Raw genomic sequence first — 5,196 nt, forward strand, 5'->3', positions numbered from 1 at the left:
TTGATTCAGATTTATCAACTGGGAAATAAAGTTGAACAGAAATGATCATGAACTCTTAAAGTTGATGATGAAAAGAAAAATTAATATTGCATATAAAATTATATCCTCCTATATAAATTATATTCCTCCTCAGATGAGTATTTAACGTTTATTATTGTGAGCTTTATTGTGTAAGTACTACACACACACACACACACACACTGGTCAGAGTTTGGGATCAGAATGCTTTATTATGTGTTTTTTTTCCACAGAAATAAATTATATTTTAAACGATATTAAAATAGAAACCATTATTTTATATATTTTATTTTTATAAGTTTGAATTATTACTGATTTTTGACTGGAGCATCACTATCAATAGCCGCGTGTCGACAGCAGGTGGCGCTGTTGCTCTATAATCCCCTGCAGAGACACTGAAATACAACCTTTTTTGTTTCAAACAGTTCCTTGAACAATAATAAATGAAGTACCTGAAGCTGACAATGAAGTAAATATATAATAATTAGCACATATGATTGATTTAGCGCTGTAAACGCGCGTGTGAGGGGCGGAGACGCGCCGCGGAGCGTCAGACGCGCGTGAGGACCAAACACAGCAGAACGGTAGGAAACTTCACTCCTCTTATTATTTCTCTTTTACTATAGCGATTTATTTTTAGATACGTGATCTGAGTCTTTCATTGAGTTGTTTTATAAACGCAGTAACTTTGAAATCAGCTCTGAAAGTTCCTGTCAGTGTTTAAAAACGAATTATGATTTAATAACGTGTTGAATGAATTTGGTAAGAACGGAATTCTGTTTTTTACATGGAGGTTATTAATATAGACTGAAATATAGTGTTCTTTTATAGTGTAAAGGTGATCTTATGGTGCATTGCTGTTAATATAATATAGAGGAAGATCAATCTTAATTATTTTTACTATATTAAAATACATTTATTTTTTACATTCGTTAGTCGAAGTTTCCACAAAAAAAGTACCATTTTATTATTTTTATTTTTGTTGTTGTATTTTTTTTTTTTTTTTTTACCATGGTACAATCAGTACAATGCTAATGTACAATTGTACAATTCACTATTTTTTAAATAGCTTCTTTAAGTCTTTCAGAAGTACAGTGAATATTGTGACAAATACCTCCAACAAACTGACCTAAATGGCTTATTAATATTCTGCTGGTATTGGACTATTGTTAATATTATGTGATCAGTTTGGCAGTGTGTGTATGTGTGTGTGTTGAGGGGTCTGTAGTGAACCTCTCAGCCATGTCCACTTTCAAGGGCACTAAAGAGGCGTCACCGGTGTCATGTATTGCACAGTGACATGTTGCCCTGCCAGGCAGCTGTTTGGTGTATTAATAGGGTCTGTGTTCTGCCCATGTGCTTTCACAACCTGTGACGACTCAATCTGTGAGTTTTCTTTGTGGCTTTAATCTAAAAAGACATGCAGCTCACCCTCACCCAATGCAATGTGGTTACCAACGTGTTTTTATAGTTGTTATAAGAATATAAAGTACCTTTTTATCTTAACAATGAGGTTCTGTTCCAAATCGTAGTCTGCAGGCTATATAGGATGCATTTTAAGGAATCATAGACATGTTTCCGATTACGCTTGTTTCGGCCAAATTTGAAGGAAATATTACACATTCGTCCGCAAACACTTAGCAAAGTTATCTTATATTGCACTGGAATGACATATTATAACTGTGATTAACAATTTAATATTAATACATACCGAAAACATTTGCATTATGATTATAAGTCAAATTCAGTCAAAAATGCTTTTTAAAATAATCAATTAATATAAACAAAAACGGTGCAGTTTAATTAATCATTGACTGTTGTGCACAGTATTTTTGTATACTGTATATTTATTTTTATAGTTGTTAGTCTTGCTTGTGTTGATGCTGATCAAGGTCTGATCTTCACTAATGAGGTCTGATTTGAGGTAGTGTGCATCTGCTCATGTAGGGAGCTTGCTAGGATTGGGAACACTTCCTCAGTCTGGCTTCGATGCTGTATTCTGAGTGCTCCAGATGTGCTTCCTTGATCTCCATATAGGGAGATTTCATAGTTGTAACAGGTCAAGGTCTCTCATTTGGTTCAACGGATCACTGTCCAGCAACCAAACACTATCCTGGAGAGTCAAACCAGACACTAGACAGAATGTGCTTTACCAGTTAATAATGGCACCCAATGTATCTGAGGCTAAATCACTAAATATTGACAATGTGATGGCACATATTTTATTTTTCTAACTTCAAACAAACTTCCACCAGTGGGTGGAACGACTCTTAACTTAATGGTCACACAAATTGATCTTATTTTAAAAATGCAAAGACATGCATGTTTCATTTTAATTTTAGTTACAAAAATGTTAAAGGCCTGTTCAAACCAAGAGCGATAACTTTAAAGATGGATAACTATAATAGCGTCCACACCAGCGGATGATATTGTCTGCTTATTCCAAGTGCACGCTCGTCTGCTCATTATGGCAGAATTGATTCTGATTGGCTGTTAATGTTTTTATCATTCATCAGCTGAAAGTGATTCCAATGATATAATATCTCTGTGCCTTTATCGTTATACCTGGGGCGTGGACTCATTAATATTGAGAATTATTTGTAGAACTTTATCTTTATTGTTATGTTTATAGTTATACTTCTTGGTGTGAACAGGCCTTTACAATTAAATCTAAAATCAAATCTATGCAAATAATAAATAGAAATAGAATCACAAGATTTCAAAAGATTCCTACCACTACGACCAACCAATCAGAACACCCTGACAACACCACAGCAACCACCCAACCACTCAGAACACCCTGACAACACCACAGCAACCACCCAACCACTCAGAACACCCTGACAACACCACAGCAACCACCCAACCACTCAGAACACCCTGACAACACCACAGCAACCACCCAACCACTCAGAACACCCTGACAACACCACAGCAACCACCCAACCACTCAGAACACCCTGACAACACCACAGCAACCACCCAACCAATCAGAACACCCTGACAACACCACATCAACCACCCAACCACTCAGAACACCCTGACAACACCACAGCAACCACCCAACCACTCAGAACACCCTGACAACACCACAGCAACCACCCAACCACTCAGAACACCCTGACAACACCACAGCAACCACCCAACCACTCAGAACACCCTGACAACACCACAGCAACCACCCAACCACTCAGAACACCCTGACAACACCACAGCAACCACCCAACCAATCAGAACACCCTGACAACACTCTACCAACCACACAACCACTCAGAACACCCTGACAACACCACAGCAACCACCCAACCAATCAGAACACCCTGACAACACCCTACCAACCACACAACCACTCAGAACACCCTGACAAAACACTACCAACCACCCAACCAATCAGAACACCCTGACAACACCACAGCAACCACCCAACCACTCAGAACACCCTGACAACACCACAGCAACCACCCAACCACTCAGAACACCCTGACAACACCACATCAACCACCCAACCAATCAGAACACCCTGACAACACCACAGCAACCACCCAACCACTCAAAACACCCTGACAACACCACAGCAACCACCCAACCAATCAGAACACCCTGACAAAACACTACCAACCACCCAACCACTCAAAACACCCTGACAACACCACAGCAACCACCCAACCAATCAGAACACCCTGACAAAACACTACCAACCACCCAACCACTCAGAACACCCTGACAACACCACAGCAACCACCCAACCACTCAGAACACCCTGACAACACCACAGCAACCACCCAACCACTCAGAACACCCTGACAACTCCACATCAACCACCCAACCACTCAGAACACCCTGACAACACCACAGCAACCACCCAACCAATCAGAACACCCTGACAACACCACAGCAACCACCCAACCACTCAGAACACCCTGACAACTCCACATCAACCACCCAACCAATCAGAACACCCTGACAAAACACTACCAACCACCCAACCACTCAAAACACCCTGACAACACCACAGCAACCACCCAACCACTCAAAACACCCTGACAACACCACAGCAACCACCCAACCAATCAGAACACCCTGACAAAACACTACCAACCACTCAAAACACCCTGACAACACCACAGCAACCACCCAACCAATCAGAACACCCTGACAAAACACTACCAACCACCCAACCACTCAGAACACCCTGACAACACCACAGCAACCACCCAACCACTCAGAACACCCTGACAACACCACAGCAACCACCCAACCACTCAGAACACCCTGACAACTCCACATCAACCACCCAACCACTCAGAACACCCTGACAACACCACAGCAACCACCCAACCAATCAGAACACCCTGACAACACCACAGCAACCACCCAACCACTCAGAACACCCTGACAACTCCACATCAACCACCCAACCAATCAGAACACCCTGACAAAACACTACCAACCACCCAACCACTCAAAACACCCTGACAACACCACAGCAACCACCCAACCAATCAGAACACCCTGACAAAACACTACCAACCACCCAACCACTCAGAACACCCTGACAACACCACAGCAACCACCCAACCACTCAGAACACCCTGACAACACCACAGCAACCACCCAACCACTCAGAACACCCTGACAACTCCACATCAACCACCCAACCACTCAGAACACCCTGACAACACCACAGCAACCACCCAACCAATCAGAACACCCTGACAACACCACAGCAACCACCCAACCACTCAGAACACCCTGACAACTCCACATCAACCACCCAACCAATCAGAACACCCTGACAACACCACAGCAACCACCCAACCACTCAAAACACCCTGACAACACCACAGCAACCACCCAACCAATCAGAACACCCTGACAAAACACTACCAACCACCCAACCACTCAAAACACCCTGACAACACCACAGCAACCACCCAACCAATCAGAACACCCTGACAAAACACTACCAACCACCCAACCAATCAGAACACCCTGACAACACCACAGCAACCACCCAACCACTCAAAACACCCTGACAAAACACTACCAACCACCCAACCACTCAGAACACCCTGACAACACCACAGCAACCACCCAACCACTCAGAACACCCTGACAACACCACAGCAACCACCCAACCACTCAGAACACCCTGACAACACCACAGCAACCACCCAA

General features: G+C 42.6%; 1 protein-coding gene across 2 annotated transcripts in view; it reads left to right on the forward strand.

Annotated features, from left to right (window-relative positions):
• Positions 1-442: 442 nt before the first annotated feature.
• LOC127944164 (calcitonin gene-related peptide type 1 receptor) overlaps positions 443-5,196 on the forward strand; it is a 22,617-nt gene continuing 17,863 nt past the window's right edge. Inside the window, exon 1 of one of the 2 annotated variants that reach the window (XM_052539977.1) lies at positions 443-602. The gene's annotated coding sequence lies outside the window, so the exon portion shown is untranslated. The remainder of the gene's footprint in view (positions 603-5,196) is intronic. The other variant, XM_052539978.1, reaches the window with a different exon arrangement.

Source organism: Carassius gibelio, chromosome A23 (genome assembly GCF_023724105.1).
Source record: "Carassius gibelio isolate Cgi1373 ecotype wild population from Czech Republic chromosome A23, carGib1.2-hapl.c, whole genome shotgun sequence".
Classification (NCBI taxonomy): domain Eukaryota; kingdom Metazoa; phylum Chordata; class Actinopteri; order Cypriniformes; family Cyprinidae; genus Carassius; species Carassius gibelio.